Here is a 19,649-nt window from a genome sequence, read left to right on the forward strand (position 1 = left end):
GTGTTTGGGTCCTATGACTTTGGTACAGGTAACGCATGGCTATGTACAGCTACACAAATGATGGCTTTAATATATAACATATTATATGAATTAGTAGAATTTTAAAAAATCTTTTGTTCTTTCAACCATTTCCACGTTTAAGTAATAGAAACTGGAACTTGTCTAGCTAACTCACATATAACTAACTCATTCATTAGCTGAATATCTTCAGTGACATTGTGAATAAATTACAGTGCAGGTTTTACAAAGATATGTGTATACACACGTATGTGTATACACACACACACACACACACATATATATATATATATATATATATATATATATATTCTTAGCTCCAGATGTTATATATTTCATAAAGTTGTTAGAATGTTCTTTGAGCTAAGAATAGAAGTTTCTTTCCTCTTTTATAAAAACAATTTTGTCACTGTATTTTGTAAACTGAATTTTATGGCTTCTGTATTATCCCTTAAACCTTTTGTTTTGGGGCTCTCTGCCAATCTAACACTTTTACCATCTCTTCCAAAGCAAACCAGCTAAGAAATGAAAAAGTATAACACCTAAATATTAAAATGACTGTGTGCCCATTCTACTTTACTACTAGTGTAGCAAAACTATATAGTTTAGTGACATTTTGTACTAACTAAATTTTAGGGGACATTCTTTGAAAAGGAAAAGTTATTCAAAATATTTCTACTATGAGAAAATACAGTACATCAGCTCTTATATTAATTTCGACTCTTGCTTATTTATTCATTCAATGCACACTTATTGAACCCCTAATCTTGGTTAGGCGCTATGTCTTAATCTATTTTCACTTAATAGCATGCTAAGTTCAATAATAGGAATTTTCAAATGATGAAACAGGAGACAAAAAGAAGACTTTCATTTACATAGGGGTATCAGGGACATATTACTAGAGAATTGCTGCCAAAATTCTCTGAATCATTGAGTATCTTAGCTGAATGAAATAACAAGTGGGAAATTGGGAAAGGTAAAGGGAAGAGAATGGGCAAGAGTCTATCAAAGATTTCTACACATTCCCTGAAGGAGAAATATGGGCCCAGAGGAAGGGTAGTTAGGAAGAGGTATTTTAAGGCCTGTACGTGTATGAAGATGGTAATGAGGGGGTTGTTTTTTGATAGCACAAAGGTAGGTGCTATCAAATTCTGGCACCAAAATGGATAGGATGTGGAAAGGAGTTTCTGCTTTTTATAGGAATGGAGAAAGTTCTAACAAATCATGGACTTCATGGTCAGGGCCATTTCCATATATGTATATTACAGATTTCAACTCCACTTCCATTGAAAAGTCAAATAATTTTATCTTGAGATCAGTGCAAGCTGCATAATGTGGCCTCATCAATTTCTCTTTACTGTTAATATTTAAAATTTACCTATATTATTTAAAAGTGTGTTTTATTACTGATACCATCTTCATGAAGAATTTGTATTAAGTACTAATTTAACAAGTAATATAAATTTCCTGATATTAAATTTTCCTGTTATGACTAAGTTAAGGGAGGAAGTAGAGTAGCTAGACACTGATATGACAATTACTTAACATCTTCCTCAGATTTAGTGTATCACAATATTTTGGGGGTACTAATGTTACAGTGACACTCAACTAGTACATTATACATTAATTGAATCCTTATAGAATCTCTTAGTGGCAGGGGAAATTATACTAACTTTATTGATGAGGAAACAGACTCAGAAAGATTTAGCAAATTCTGTAGCCTTTTATAGCTAATAATTAAACTACATTTAAACTGTTACCTTTTTGCTAGTCCTTATTATCTTAGTATAGATAAATTTCAGGATGAAAATATGAGTCAAAAATACAACAGATCATTTTCCTAAAGCCACTGGCCTTAAACCCAATATTCCTTATATTCAGTTTGCCTAAAATCAATATAATTTGAGTCTTTATAATGAAAACATGTAAAGGAGTGACAAAGTAAAATACAATTCATTTATATTACTATGTAGAGTTAAAGGACCTAAAAACACTGTACCAAGAGTCCTTCAATTGTTCCATATATACAAATTAGGATAATCTCACATGTAGTAGATTGGATAACTTGGTATATATGTACATATACATAAAATTTGGTGTGCCCATTGACTTTTTAGAGTGCATTTAAATAATAAAGAATTTAGCAGAAAACAAAATACACAGATGTAAACAAAAAGAAACTAAAAATTGTAGGGTGTGATCATATTTTAGGTAAACTAGTCATTATGCAAATCGTTCATAATATTATTTGATTTGACATAAATTGAGGGGGTACTCCGGCTAGGATTTCAGTGGTTGAGCCTTGAGGGAAGGAAAAGAGATTGCAAAAAGCAAGGACAATGGCTCAGAGGACCAGTAGGGTTAGATACCTGGTTTCTTAAATATGTGGTTTGTACACAAGTGCTCAGGAGGACTGTGTTGGTTTCCTGTGGCTCCTGTAACAAATCACAATAAACTTGGTGGCTCAAACAACAGAAATTTGTTCTTTCACAGTTTTATAGGTCTGAAGTTTAAAACCAGTATCACTGGGTCCAATTTAAGGTGTTGGCAGGACTTCATTTCTTCCAGAGACTCTAGGTGGGGGAATCTGTCCTTGACTCTTTTGATTTCTAGGGCCTGCCCAAATTCCTTAGATCTTGGACAAATCACTCCAATATCTGCCTCTGTGGCTTCTCCTCATCAACATAATCCAATCACCTATGCCTCCCTCTTAAAAGGATACTTTTGGTATTATTTAGGACCCACCTGGAGAATGGAGGACAATCTCCCTATCTCAAGAAGCTTAATTGAATTATATTTCCAAAACTGTTTTCTCTCCATATAAAACAATACTCACATGTTCTGAGATTAGAACATGGACACTTTTGGGGGACATTATTCAGCCTACCACAGGTACATCCTAATAGTTTAGGATGGTTCTCGTATCTGTTGTTGGATTCAAACACTAATTTCTCAATTAGAATGACAGAGTAGGGCAGCCTGGGTGGCTCAGTGGTTTAGCACCACCTTCAGCCCAGGGTGTGATCCTGGAGACCCAGAATTGAGTCCCACATCGGGCTCCTTGCATGGAGAGTGCTTCTCCCTCTGCCTGTGTCTCTGCCTCTCTCTCTCTCTCTCTTTCTCTCTCGGTGTCTTTCATGAATAAATATATATTATATATATATACTTATATAATATATAATATATATATAAATATATATTATATAAAATATAAGATATTTTATATTTAATTTATGTATATTTATATATTTATTTATATTATGTATATTTGTGTTATATAAAATATAAAATATTTTATATTTAAATAAAATATAAAATATTTTATTCATATAAAATATTATATATTATATATAAAATATATATTTATATAATAATATAATATATATTTATAAATATATATATATTTCTTTTTTAAAGAACGACAGAGTAGGCACTGGAAGGGTAAAAGTTCACAAAATAGAAAAAAAAAGGAAATTCATTAACTTTTGGAAATTGGTTAGAATTATTGGGTAAGTAAGTACCGTCAGGAGTCTCTACTTTTGACCTTCTCTTTCTTTTGATTGATGGTTTTATTCCCAATAACAGTCTTCCTCTATACTCCTGGATGTCCTATTTGAGTTCTCTCAAAAAGAGATCCTCCAGTACAGTGGTATAATTGAAGTATATGTAGTGTTTTGGAAGATATTTTCTGGAGGCTCTTGGAGACTGAAGGGAAAAAACAAAACAGGGAAGGAAGGAAAACAAAAAGACAAAAAAAGGTATATTAACAAGTCCCACTGGAGTTCACTCAACTGGAGGTCTCAGAGCTTGTACTAATTTTGCAATTCCATGTTATTCTACCCAAAAAGTGAGAGAATTAAGTTGTTTAACCTACCACCTCCTCTCAGTTATGAGGGCTTCTCTCATGGAGTATTAATTCCTCAGCACTTTTGACCCGCCACACATGTGCAGAAAGGGCTCTAGAGGCCACAGAAATCCACAAAGAGATGCAGGTGTTATCAGATGGAGGTTGAACCAATGTATATGTAAATGCTAATGACTAAGAGGATATGAGTGGGCTATCAATGTTATCTCTGATACTGTAATCCTACAGCTATGGCCAACTGTGGGTGTCACATTATCTTATTTTTACCAAATAAGTGAAAGCAGCTCTTCTTCCAATTCAAATTTGAAAAATCCTAAGAAATCTGTTAGGGATGGCATTTGTCATTTCTGGAATAAATCCTGTGACTAGGGAGATGGGTTCTAAAGAAAAGGAGACAACTTTAGTCAGGCTCCATAGTGTGAACTTGGGGAAAGCAGTGTGCAACTAAAGGTAGACAATGTTCTCAGAAGAGAAGTGATTTGCTTTTGTCTATTTTGTTTACAGGCAAAGGCATGTAACTAAAGGCATGTAATTAAAGTGGGACAAAAAATTCAGGTATATTAGTCTCTATGGGTGATTCATAATTCAGTGTGATCCATCGGGTTTGACACTGGATTACAGGCTATATCTGAATACATAGAAAATGAGATGTGGATTCTATAGGAAAGAGAGGAGAACTAGGTATGGTGTGAATGGTCCTAGGAAAATAATAGATTTAAGATAATTGAGTTCCAAACTGTAGTACAATCAGAATTTGACCCAGAGATCTAATTAATAGTCAAGAAGCAAAGGTGGCATTCCTGTAAGTTTAAACTGCAATTGAGCGTACATGCTTGTCCTTGGTAGACTCACCATACACATACCAGATGCTGGAATAAGAATAAAATTGATAGTTCTGTGGAGGCCAAGAAAAATCAAGGCCATTCCACCTCAAGTTTAGCATTAGCACAAGTACAGCCATCTTAGGGCCCTGTGAATAAGAGCTGAACTTTACAAGAAAAACTGCAGAATGTCCTCGGCAGGGAATCCCATATCAGAAAGACAACAAAGCCCAACCAGTGGCAGAAAGTCCCATATTAGAAGAAGAACAGAGGGATCCCTGGGTGGCACAGCGGTTTGGCGCCTGCTTTTGGCCCAGGGTGCGATCCTGGAGACCCGGGATCGAGTCCCACATCGGGCTCCCAGTGCATGGAGCCTGCTTCTCCCTCTGCCTGTGTCTTTGCCTCTCTTTCTCTCTCTCTCTCTCTCTCTCTCTCTGACTATCATAAATAAATAAAAATTAAAAAAAATAATAATAATATGAGAACAGAGCTCAATGCCCTTGAAAGTCCTATATTAGAATGAGAACTGAGCACAATGCCCTTGAAAGCCCCATATCAGAATGTAAACAGAACTTGAGAAATTCCTCCACCCCTTCTGAAAATCCCCTAGACGAGCCCATAAAAACCCCAGCTGTAACCCACTTCGGGGTCCAAGTCCCTGCTCCGCTGTGCCGGGTATACTTGGACCCAAGCTGAAGCTTGCTAATAAACCCTCGTGCACTTGCATCGGTGTCGGCTCCTTGGTGGTTTCTCGGATTTGCAATCCTGGGCACAAGTTCCGGATCCTACCACTGGTGGTGAGACGGCTTACTACCTTGTTTTCAAGGTTCAGATTAATTGGTTTAAATCCCTGATGAGACTGAGCTCATAATTTGGAGTCCTCAGTTTCTCTAGCTATGCGGGTTCAGGAGAACTAGAAAGCAATAATACCTGTAATAATGAGCCTAAAGAATCATCCTTCTATATTTTTACTAGAAATTTATTTTTATTAAGTTCAATTTCAAAACTGTGTGACCTTAAGCAATGCTCATTTTTAAATAGGATACCAAGCATTACAGAATCTGAGAAGGCAGTTGTAGGGACTGCATCAGACCTAATCTACTTTTAATTATTTTTGACAAAAGGAGAAAAATGAGAACTGAATCAGTTTTCATTTATCCTGTTGTAACAGCACATGTGCAATCTATACAAAAACGATTTTATAGAGTTTTTCTTTTTTTTGTCGAAATATTAAGATCTGCTACCTTTATACTTTATTTTCATGCTTCTAGGGTTTGCTATAGAACTTTAATGTCCGTGCTTTGGTTTCACAAGATTAAATATTAAACAATATCACTAACTAGATATGGTACATTTACTTTCCAAGTAATTGGATTGTGGATGAACCTGCTGCTACTGTTCATTAGTCTGTAACTTCATAAGACTTTAACTCTATTCTCCTTTTACAACACTGCAATTTGGAAACTTTCCATAGAGCTGAGAGTAGCTGAAAATAGTTGGATCTGGCCTTACATTACCTTTGGGATGCAGTAGCATGCTCATCAACAAAGGTGTCATGCCATTAGTGTTGAACTGTAATACACGGCATGCCAAATCATTCATAATTTCCTACCTAAACATAGATGTCACCACTAGTAATTTAATAGTAGCTTTACTTTCCTTTAAAAATTAGCTTTAAAGTGATATATGCTGATCATAGAACATGGGAAAAATTGATGAAAATAAAAAATTAGCTATAATTCCTCTACTCATAGAGGATACTAATATTTCCTTGCACATATGTGTACTTTTGTGTACATGCTATAATTTCATAAACATAAAGTCTATTCTACTTTTCTTCTGACATATTATGAGCATTTTCCATATCTGTAAAATTCTTCATAAGTATATTTTACAATAACTGCCTACTCTTTATTCTTATGGCTGCACCATGATATAGTTAATCATTTATTGCAGGACATTTGGATTGCTTCCAGATGGTTGCTGCCATAAATAATGGCATGATAAAATCTCTATACATAAATCTTTGTCCTCATTTCTGATAATTTCTTTAGAAGAGATTCCCAGAAATGGAATTGCTGGGTCAAAGAGGATGAATATGTTTAAAGTTTTTGATAGCTTTCCAAACTTGCTTTCCTAAAAGGCTTTATAAACATATTTTTATACCTATCATGAGTTTATGACCATGCTTCTTTCACTACACCCTACCAGATTTGTATTTTAATTAATTGCCCAATACTAGTCTAAGATTTGAATAAGTTATGATACTATCACTAGATGAAATAATATGCATTTCATTAAAGTTAAAGTTATGCATGTTATGTTACAACATTAAACTTATTGATGATATGCTATTAAGTAAAACACATGATATAAAATTGAATATAATCCATCATTGCAAATATGCAAATATATAGGCATATGGAAATTACTGGACAAAGATTATGACCAATAAAAATAAAACCTAATAATAAGAGTACCTTAATAACGGACAGCTTACTACGTAGTTAATAAACAACAGTGTACCATGAAGTGATTACAATTCATTATTCCATTCCATTTTATAATAATATTGTGAAGGAAGTCCTAAAGCTTGAAACTTTTATACAAATGTCTTATAATCATACAGGATGTCAGCATGGTTCTGAAATTCAAACCCAAGTTGCTTGCTTCAAATCTAAATTGAAGTTAGGATAGTAAGCTTACATCTGAATCCCTTAAACATTTCTGTTTCCTAAACTTTGTAAAATGCTGCTGCATATTCTTTATAGTAGAATAATGTAAACGGTTATATTTAAGAGAAACCAAAATGAATAAATTATGATTTCTTAGAAAACAAGTTAACCACTAAAAACCAAATAAAAAAAAAAAACCTATAACACAGTATCCTGGATAGGAAAACATGAAAAATAGAGAAAGACAAACACCATGAGATTTCATTTCTATATAGAATCAAAAAAGCCCAAAAGAAGTGAACGAACAAAACCAAACAGAGGGATCCCTGGGTGGCGCAGCGGTTTGGCGCCTGCCTTTGGCCCAGGGCGCGATCCTGGAGACCCGGGATCGAATCCCACATCAGGCTCCCGGTGCATGGAGCCTGCTTCTCCCTCCGCCTGTGCCTCTGCCTCTCTCTCTCTCTCTGTGACTATCATAAATAAATAAAAATTAAAAAAAAATAAGCCAGTCACAAAGAAACAAATACTGATTCTATCTAGTTAGAGTAGTCAAATTCATAGAAACAGAAAGTACGATGGTAGTTACTGGGGCCTAGAGGAAGGGGAAATGAGAAGTTGTTTAATGGGTCCAGAGTTTCAGTTTAAAAAAAAAAAAAAAAAAAAAAAAAAAAACCAAACAGAGCCACAGAACTTATAGATACAAAAAACAGAACAGTGTTTGCCAGAAGGGAGGGTACTTGGGGATTGGACAAAACAGGTGAAGGGGGTCGAGAGGTACAAATTTCCAGTTATAAGATAAATAAGTCATGGGGATATAATGTACAACATGGTGACTATACTCAATAATTGTGCATGTTTAAAAGTTGCCAAAAGAATAAATTCTAAATTTTCTCATCACAGGAAAAAAATTATAAATGTATATGGTGATAGATGATAATTAGACTCATTGTGGTTGTCATTTCACAGTGTATACAGATACTATATTAGTATGCTGTACACCTGAAACTAATATGTTATATGTTGATTATATCTTAATTAAATCAAAGAAAATATAATATTTTATCTAACCATTTATCAGGGAAATGCAAGGAAAATAATAAAGTGGCATCCACCTAACCCATTCCAAGGATGAAGAGCACTGAATGGGGCCAAGAGTTCACTCTATATTTTATTAAGATTCTTCTATGAGTAAATAAATGATCATTTTAATATAATAATCATTCAATTTCTTTTCATTGCTACAGATAAAGATGTGCATTGTAGTAAAGAGCTGACTCTTTATATAATTAATGTATATTTCATAAAATTCAGTAAATCAAATATTTTTCATTAAAATGATAAAATATACTCTTTAACCCTTTCAATAAATATTTTTTGATTACTTATCAAGTGTTAGAGGTTATTGTAGGAGTTAGGGATATATGACTAGATCCAAGAAACAAAAATAGTTGCCCTCACCTATCTTATAATTTAATACAGATACAGATAATAAACAAGAAAAATCATTACGATATATATGTTGTTATTGATAAATACATAAATAAGACATAGAAGGAAAACATGAAATGTTGGGGAGGAGACAATGAAATTTTAGATATGATGGCCAAAGAATGCATCTTTAAGAAAGTGACTTTGGATAATAGACTTCAGAGAAAATAAAAGAGTACACCATAAGTAAATTTGTGACAAGAGCATTCCAGGAAGGGGAAGTAATCCTTGCAGACTCGGTTGTGATGGGGGATTTACTGATTTGCTCAAAAGAATAGAAGGTCCAGTGTGACTACAACAGCCTAATTAGGGGAGGGTGAGGAGAGATCAGAAAAGCAACAGGGGCGCTTAAGAATTTGTAATTATTGTGACTATGCTCCCCAGTTTATGCCTGCTGTTCTATTGCAATTATTAATAACATAGTTTTCACACTCAAAAGTGTTCCAGTTTGAATAATATGTCACCATAGTTGTAGGAAGGAGCTTGAATTTTACCCTAATAGAATCTGCCACTGGATGGTTTGAACAGGTAAATTATACGATCTGTGTTATGCTTCACCTGAATAACTGATGGCTTTGTTGAAAGCGGACTGAATGAGGGCGAGTAAATCCATTATTTAAATTTATAGAAATGTAACCATGTCTTTTGAATCAAACAAAAACAAAATAAAACATTCCTGGCTCAGGATTATACATAATGGCTTAGTTGTCATGCATTTTTAGTCCTTTTTCATGTAAAATAATTTGTCCCTCTTCCTTTGTCTTTCATGTCCTTGCTAATTTTTAAGAGAACAGGGCAATTATTTCGTGGAATATATCTCAGTTTGGATGACTAATATTCCCTCTTGTTTTTAAGTGATATTGTGTTATTCTCAGTACTTCAGAATGTCATGATATCAATTTGTCTCATTACTGGTGATCTTACCTTTGGCCACTTCTGCAGGTGGTATTTGTCTAAGACTGTAGAATTACTATTTTTGTGTTTATTTTATTATTTTCAAGATTTTACTTATTTCTTCATGAGAGACACACACAGAGAGAGGTGGAGACATAGGCAGAGAGAGAAGCAGCCTCCATGCAGGGAGCTCGATATGGGACTTGATCCCGGGACTCCAGGATCATACCCTGGGCATGAAGGCAGGTGCACAACCACTGAGCCACCCAGGCATCCCTCGTTTTGTGTTTAATAAATATCTTCTTACCCCATAAGTTTAAAATCCATTGGTTATTTTTGCCTGAATTATTACCATTATGTTTTTTAAATGGAGATTTTCTAATTTAATCAATCTTTTTACATCTATTAGTATTTCCTCTTAAGAAAATATTTTTTTATTCTTTCCCACTTTTATTTTTCATTGCACTATGAAGTATTGCATAATGATAAAAAATAAGTCCAGTTAATATTTCAAAATGATAACAATAAGTCTAGTTAATATCCATCACTACACAGTTACAATGTTTTTTCCTTGTAACGAAAACTTTCAAGATTTACTATTTTAGCAACAATTATTTTTTTAATGCTCATTTTTCCCCAACTGTTATAAGTCTCTTTTTATTCTTTTGGTAATCTCTTCCAGAGTTAACTACTTCTGTTTGTAGGTGATGAAATGTGTAAGAAATCTACTTCAAATGTTGGCCCAGCTATAAGCATGGTCTTTCCCTTTACTTGAACTCATAAGTAAGACTTTTGGTTCTTGTTTTTTATATTCCAGTCCCAAAGTGGCTTTCACTGTAGAAGTTATCTGCAGGCAGTCTTATGCTTTCTAGTAATAGTCTACAACCAGACTCTAGCTTCTTCAGGACACTACACAGGATGAATTTTAAAATATGGCATTCTCTCAAATAAGTTTACCTGCATTTTATTTTTAGACAACCTACATGGCATGTTTTTTTCTTAAGAACAATGCCGCTGCTTCAGATAAAGGTCAAAATAAATGAGCAGCTCAAAATGATATCAGTCCCATTTGTTTAAGTCCTGGTGTTGTGTGGATGAAGAGCAGCAGCCAGTTAGGACAACAGGTGATAAATCCAAAGTAATATCTAAGTTCATTAACATTTTTCCATTTCTAAACCATTCTTAAAGAAAATCATATATGGGCTCACACCATCCTCACGGTAGTCCAGGAGGATAACCATGCCATCTGGATTTACTTTTTCACCAATAAAGAACTGGTAGCTTTTGAAATTAGCAAGGATGTGCTTGATTTGTTCTGCAGCCCCTGTCATAAAAGGGTTTACTCTTTCTGGCCTCTGTTCTTCAAGTTTCCCTTTGATTTGATGTAATCTTTAATGTACTTCTTGTAGGCTTCTTTTGTGAAGTTGGTTTCCTCCAAGTGATGGTTCATGACAATGTCAACACCAGTGATTACTGTGCTTTTGGTACCTTTGCCCTCCAGGCCTTCAGCAGAGGCAACTCCACAAATGAGCAAGTCATCAGTGTTACCCTCTGTCCTACTGACCATCTTCCCCTCCACCTCCAGCCATAGTCCATCCACGATTTGCCAGATCTAGTAGATGTTGGAGAACATCTCATCATGGCTGACGAAGTCCCAGTTGATGATCATGGGGTCGGCTGAAGAGAGATGACGGTGGCACTAGCTTCGAAGGTGCCTGAGCTCTGAGCGCAGTGTAGCTGGAGCAGCACTAGCAGGGAGAGGGGAGCGGTGGAAAAGCTCTCAATTTCTCAAATTGTATCAGATTTGGCCAGTGGAAACTCCTTCAAAGGTCTTTCCTTGACACTTCTTCACAATTTGACAATACAAGATGTTACATGTTTTATCATGTGATTACCCAGGCCAGGACCTTGGATACACACACACACACACACACAGAGTTAACTGTCAACAAATATTGGAAGCTATTGGTTTACATGATCAAAATAGAGAGGGAACAGTGGTATTGAAATATGATGCACACGGATAGACTATTTCATGTACACAGAGGCTGAAATGGCATTCCTCAGTTCAGGTGGAAAGAGAAAAATTCATTCATTTGAATGTTTGAGGTCTTTTTTTTTTTGCCAAATGTCTGTTTTTTTGGAAGCAAACAAAAGATGCTGCTTGCTTCATTCATCTCTGGTTCTATGCCAAGGAAGACACATTTGAGTTTCAGAATCATAATCAGTAGTTGTGTTTTATGTTTTTTTTTTTTTTTCTTATTCTGGCAAGAAGATTCATCCCTCTCTGCTTTCCTTCAAGTCCGCTGTCTCTGTTCTGTCAACTCTTGCCTTTACGAGATTATCAGAATCTTTTTTTTTTTTTAAGATTTTATTTATTCATGAGAGACAGAGGCAGAGACACAGGCAGAGGGAGAAGCAGGCTCCATGCAGGGATCCCAATGCGGGACTCGATCCCGGGTCCCCAGGATCACGCCCTGGGCCGAAGGGGGCATTAAGCTGCTGAGCCACCTGGGCTGCCCCAGATTATCAGAGTCTAAGGCCCAGCTCTAACATGTAGTTTCCTGTTTGATATAAGCCACTTCGATGTAGGTGCTACTTGTGAATGGGGAAGGAAACATACTGACATATTATTCTTTTTTTTTTCTGACATATTATTCTTGAGGGAGAAGTTAAGGATCATTAATATTGCTATTTATGTTTAGCAGAAAGTATTTTTTTCCTTATGCAGTTGCTGAACAATAGCATCTATCTTAGGACCAGTAACAAGGTGCACAGTATCTTCCTGTCTATTGACAATACAAAGAAAAGTAAACAGTTCAACTTGTAAGGATAAGAGTAATATATGGTAAGGGAATGGAGGCCCTATGTTCCACGTTGTGCCAAAAGAGCAGGATGGAAATTTTAACAAGGAATGAAGGAACAACAGGTGAAGAAGGAGGAGGGAAGGAGAGGGAGGGAGGAGGGAAGGAACTTCCTCTCACATGAATGATCCCTATAACAAAGCTTTTCTTCATGATGTCACCTCAACTGATACTTTTCTTTCTTTTAAGGGCATTTTTCCCCCTCCTTTTCATTTCTCACAACAAGTCTATGGGTATAGAGACATGTCGACCTGTGTAGTCTCCAATATAACATTATTATGACAGAAATGGGGATAATGATAGTAAAATAATATCCATGCTGATGACTCAAACTCAGTTTATTTCTCATTATCTGCATTTTGATAAATGAACTAAAAAGCACTTCATGTTTGGCTATCATCTCAAAACATTACAAAGTATGTTAGAGCTTAAATAAGCTGAAACTCAGTTACACTCCAATTTTCCCTGACATTAGAAACATAATTACCTGTGTTTAACCCATAAACTTCTATTTACAACTATTTTATGTTAAATTTATTTTTGCTCTCCTTGATAAACTGAAGAAACATCTGTTTCCCAAGTTACTTTAAGATTTCATCAGAAGGTTATAGCCCCGGTTACAATTTAAAATGTATAATTTTCAGGAACACAGTCAGGTTCAACCTATTGAAAAAGTTGATCTGTTCTTTTTTTTTTTTGCCCTACACTACACAAATGTTCACATTTGAAATACACAAATGTTCACAACATTTGAAATAAGGTGCAATTACCAGTGGAGTTAAGTAGATTGAGAAGTCATTGTGCTTAGATAAGAAATTAAGATCAAAATAAATTCAGGTAGAAAATAATTTATATTGCTGTAAACAGAAAAAAAAACATTTCTTTTTGGCAGGTAGTAAAGATTGCTTTCTCTCATGGTAGTCCTCTCAAAGCTTTAAACTGATTGTAATTTTCCTGCCTATCTAATCCAAATTTCAATGACTAATCACGTTTTAACGTTTCAGAAGTATACTTTATTTGCAAAGTGATAGAGTTTAAGAAGTTAGTTTCAGATTTCTACAACATGCAACTTTTAAAAAAAAATATTTTGCTTATTTATTAGAGAGATAGAGACAGAGTACAAGAAAGGGGAGTAGCAGAGAGAGAGAGAGAAGCAGACTCTTCCCCTAAGCAGGGAGCCCAATTTGGAGATTGATCCCAGGACCCTGAGATCATGACCTGAGCTGAAGGCAGATGGTTAACCCACTGAGCAACCTGGGTGTCTGTACCTATAACTTTTTGAAAGTATGTTCCTCTAGGAAACACATTTTTATATTAGGAAAGAAAATACTTTGTACTCGAATAGACAATAGTACTCGAGCAAGGTACATTTACTAAGATAAGCTAAAAACAGTTAGAATTGACTAAAGCTCATTTTGACTTTAAGAAAAACTGAGTTAATTGAAGGGAAAGCTGTATTCAAAACTGTTTCTTTTAAACCTCATACACTAAAAGAGAGAGCAATCGATCATTTATCATAAATGGCAATATGAATTTCTGTTGATATATAGAAAAGTTTTCTTTAAAGATTTTATTTATTTATTCTCGAGAGACACAGAGAAAGAGAGAGAGGCAGAGACACAGGGACAGAGAGAAGCAGGCCCCATGCTGGGAACCCGATGTGGGACTCTATCCTGGGTCTCCAGGATCATGCCCTGGGCAGGAGGCAGGTGCTAAACCGCTGAGCCACCCAGGGATCCCCAAGAAGAGATTTTTGTATTGTGATAGGACTCTGGTTAGATAGGAATTGTGTGTGGTGTGTGTGCATGTATATTATATTTTTATACATACATTTAAATACATTCATATGTATTAATATATCTATATATTTAATACTAATATTTATATGCTTAATTATATGTGCAATCATATATATGGGTTATGTGTGTATATATTATATATACACATTATTTCCATATCAATATATACATATGTATGAATTTACACAAAATATTATATAAATATATATAAAAATATTATGTAAATATACATAAAAATTACATAACAAACCTCTTTCTCGAACAATGAACCTTATCTGACCTACACCTGAAGCATTTCAGAATCCTCTACTCCAGAGTTTGTACAATAATGTGACATTCTTTAATGCACTGTACTCACAAGAAATCACTGGATTGATTCTTCAATCTAAAAAAACCTCATGTTTTGGCACAACCAGAAAATTAGGAAAGAATGTGCAAGACTGGTCAAATGATACAAGTGATCCATTTTCTCCCCTTTTCTGAGTCCATTAATCAGTCTGTCATGACACTGCCTATGATATTTATGTCTGCCTAGAAACAATAAAAGTTCACTTTTCCCTTTTCCAAAAAGTTGCTATGCTATGTTGACATTTTCACCCTGGAGGAAAGCCACATTGCACTGAACAGATGCTGCAAACTGGTTCATTCATGCTAATTCTGCATAAATACACTTACCTGACGAGCTCAAAAATAGAATCACAGCAATAGATTTTGAGCAATATGTATGACCTCCCAAATAAGTTTAAATGCAAATAGAATTGAAAAGAAATATATAGACTTCATTTAATTTGTTGATATTATTAAAAACATGTATCAATTGCTTTTCTGATAGTTTTAGCTTAGATATATTTATAAAAAAGAAACTGAGCTCCTTGTAGAAAAACTTGCCTTTATTAGCCTTGTATTGTAGAAACCTGTGGGTCTGACCCAAGTTGGATCCTCAAAAGAGGATCCACAGGTTTTATTGTATTCACAGGTTGAAATTTTAAACCCTTAAATATAAAACGATTTAAATATGATTTAACCTATATAATCTTTTAAGCAACATATAAATGAAGTTTATGTTTTATTTGTTTGTTTCTTTTGCTTAGTTGAATCTATTGTTGGGGTACTCACTGATCTATTTCAATCTAAATTTGCCATATTACTATTAGTTTTCTTTTTGTGCTGCCTGTTTTACATTTCTAACTCTTTTCCTCTTTGTAATTAATCAATTATCTAAATTTTATATTTTCCAATCTATTAGCTTATTAAGTAAACATTCTCTTTCTATTCTCTTAAGGGTTACCCTGGGAGTTATGACATGCATTCATGACATTAAAATTTAATAAATATAACTAATTTCTTCACTTACTTAATGGAAAGATGCTACAATATGTTGTCCACATTCAACTCCCTTTTAACTGATGAAATAATATTGTTTTATATTTAATTGTGTGTATATATAAATGTGTAATATTTATAAGCACAAATATATTACAGTTTGTTTTATATAATTTTCGTTTGTCCATATAATTACTTTTTTTCATAGCTCATCGTTTCTCCTTCATATTTGATCTGGAATCTAGGATCGTTTTCCTCCTACCTGAAATACTTCTTCTAAGAATTCCATTAATGCAGGTCTGCTAGTAAAATTTTCTCAGATTTCAATTATCTGAAAATGTCTTCATTTTTTGAGAACACTTTCATTGATTATAGAATTCTAGGTTATTCTAGGCAGTTATTCTCATTCAAAATGACTTTCAAAATGTCTCTCTCTCTCTTTTTTTTTTTTTTTTTGGTGTTTTGCTTCCATTGTCTCTATTGAGAAATAAGTTGCTAGTTTTATTGTTGCTTTTCTGAAGATAGTATGTCCTTTTTCTGGGGGAAGTGCTTTTCAGAATATTTTCGGTCTTTGATTTTTACATTTTAGTTCTCTGTGCCAATTGTGGTTTTCCTAGCACCTATTCCACTTAAATTTTACAATTCTTTTTATAAAAAAAGAATTTATAAAAAAGCTTTTTATAAAAAAAGCTTTATTGAGTTATAAAGTTGGCATGCAACAAGTTGAACATATTTGAGTGCATACTTTCATGAGTTTTGACATATAGATACATCCATGTAACAATCAAAATACATTTCTTTCCTCACAAAAGTTCCTACTCCCTGGATAATTCAGCACTCCCTCTTCCTCAATCACCAGACAACCACTGATCTGTTTTCTATCACTATTGATTAGTTTGCATTTTACAGAATTTCATCAGATTGAACTATATACGGTCTCTTTTGCCTGTTTATTTTACTCAGCATAGCTATTTTGAGATTCACCCTTGTTTTCATGTTCATTAATAGTTTGTCCCTTTTTGCTGATGAATAATATTCCATTGAATGAATATATTGAAATGTGTTTATTCCTTCCCTTGGTTATTTGAGATTGAGTTGCTTTTAGTTGAGGTATCTTACAACTAAAGGTCCTGGGAATGATTGTATATAGTTGTTTGCATGGATGTATGCTTTTAATACCCTTTCATCACTCTTGAGCAATAGCTGAATATATTATATGTCAAAACTCCTCGGATAGCTTCATATTTTGGTTTTCACAATACTGCCAAACATTTTTAGCAAAGTAGTTGTATTCATTTCAAAATCCAGCAGCAGCAGATGAGGATTCTAATTGGCCCCACCCTTTAGGATCACTTGACATACTCAAACTTGCTAATTTTAACCATTTTAGTGGTATTTCATTCTGATTCCCTCATGACCAATAACACTGAATCTAATTTTCATGTGCCTATTTGCCAACTACATATTTTTGGTGAAATGTCTGTTGAAATCTTACCGTTTAAAAAATTGGTTTGTCACTGTTTTGGTTCTATTACATCTTAAATTTATTAAGCTGCGAGAGTTCTTTACATATTTTACATACAAGGGTTTTTGTGAGATATGTGTTTTGCAAATATTACCTCCCAATCTGCGGTTTGTCTTTTTGTTTTCTTAACTGAGTTTTTTGAAGAACAACAGGTCTTACTTACAGTATGCTGCTGCATGTTTTTTGTTGTTGTTTCTGTTTAACTAAAGATAACTAAGATTTTCTGTAATATTTTCCCTGGAAGTTCTGTAGCTTTGGCTTTCTTAAAATTAAGTTTATAATCCATTTCAAGTTAATTTTTGCATATGGTGTGAAACAAGAGTTGAGGTTCATTTCTTTTGTCTTTTTATTTGCACGTATGTAAAGGTCCTTATTGAATTAAAAGGTGCAAGTTATTGTACTATGCTCTATAGGGAAAGCAAGGATGACTAAGATTCTGTCTTTGAAAATTACAGTTCCGTAATACAGAAAACAATAAATATTCTAGATTATATAATCCCTTTACACAAAATAAACTATTAATTGATTTGTCATGTTTATTAATTATTTCAAAGATTTTATTTATTTGACAGAGATAGAGAGAGAGAGAGCACAGCAGGGGGAGAAGCAGACTCCCCTCTGAGCATGGAGCCCAATGCAAGGCTCAGTCCCAGGACCCCGAGATCATGACCTGAGCCATAACTGACTAAGCCACCCAGGCACACATTGACTCGTCATGTTTAATGAATACTACTTCTTACCTATTCCTGGTAGGAATCATGTACTGATATTGACAATTGAATAGGTATTGTGAACCTACATATTTAAAATGATATTAATCTCGAAACAGTAATATCTCTTTAACTTAAAATGTAATTGTAACTTTTCAGTTTTTCTAGGGTCCAAACAACAGCATATATTAGCCCTTTCAGCCTGATGTAACAATCAAAATACATTTCTTTCCTTCACTTCATCTTCCCCATTTCGCATTCTGTTGCCAAAAGAGCAACATATTATTCTGAGGCAACAAGCAGTGTCTGTCAGACACTGGCATATTTCTTGACTACTGGAATGATTATTTCTGCCTTTCATTTCCTGTTATTCTTGTCACATGGATGTGGTAAGTTCTGTTTTTATTGTTTTGTCCAGTTAACCTGAGTTTACTTCAAAGGCCTCATCCTCTTAGTATTCAATTTCATTTCCATAGCTTAGGCTCTATACTCAAAGCCAGATGTATTTTCAGTTTCTCTACTCCTCTATTTTCAGTCTACCTATCAGTCTCTTGACCATGTTTTCAGAAGGCTATTTTGTTTGTTTATGACTTTTAGCCAGACCATACAATTTCTTGCTTTTTCTACTGCCAGCTATTCTCTGGAATTGTTCTTAAATCCTTGCCTCTTAAATCTTAGGACAATCTACAGAGAATACAATAGCAATACCTTTCTAGCTCCAAAATGAACATCATATCAAATTTTTCTCCCACAAATAGGATCATAGACTCAATTCTCAACTCAGTGCAATAGGCATATATTGAGAGACGACTATGTAGCTACTCGAAGATGCAGTGAATAATATATCTTCACATCCAGTATAAAAATTTTCTGTCTCTCATTGAGGTTCATTTTAAAAAGTTGATTTCAGAATGTTAAAATAACCTTAAATTTTGGAATCAACCCTGCTTAGTCACAAACTATCACAGCTTTTGTATATTTCTGGATTTCATCTGGTCCATTCTGATGAAAATGTGTACAGTTATATTCATGAAAAATATTAGTCCACGGTTTTCTCTTCTGCTAATATCGTTCTAACAGGTAATGCATACTGATAAGAATGAGCTGAGAAGTGTTTCTTTAGCTTCTGTTTTCTGGAAGAATTTATATAGATTTGGTATTGTTTCCTTCTTAAATTTTTGGTTCAATTTGCCAGTGTAGCCACCGAGGCCTATAATTGTATTTTTTTTGTTTTATTTTTATGTGTATTTTGTTGTGTTTTTTTTTTTTTTTTGAGGAAGAGATATATAATAACAATTTCAATTTCCTAAGAAGATGTAATGCTATTCTCTGGCATTTTGCCTCACAAATTCTAGCTCTCTTGGACTTTTCCAATTATAAACTCTACTACTCAATTCAAGAATATTTGTCTCCATTTGGATTCATTCCTGTGCTACATCTTGGAAACTCTATCCGGCTACCAGCTTGGCAATCATTGGACTCACAGTGTTCATTCCCTTCCTGTAGGAGCCACTGTCTTATGTCACCTGGGGTTCAGTGCCTGAAAATACTTGTTTCATATAGTTTTCTATTTCTATTGTTTTTAATATTACAAAAGGTCTTTTATTTTTATTTTTTGATGAGCCTTTTTAAAAATTCGATTAGCCCACATATATTACATCATTAGT

The 19,649-nt window shown here is 34.2% G+C and overlaps 1 pseudogene; it reads right to left on the reverse strand.

Annotated features, from left to right (window-relative positions):
• Window positions 1–10,915: 10,915 nt before the first annotated feature.
• Window positions 10,916–11,430, reverse strand: LOC121496180 (annotated as a pseudogene).
• Window positions 11,431–19,649: the final 8,219 nt, after the last annotated feature.

This window comes from Vulpes lagopus, chromosome 7, assembly GCF_018345385.1.
Source record: "Vulpes lagopus strain Blue_001 chromosome 7, ASM1834538v1, whole genome shotgun sequence".
In the NCBI taxonomy this organism is placed as follows: Eukaryota; Metazoa; Chordata; class Mammalia; order Carnivora; family Canidae; genus Vulpes; species Vulpes lagopus.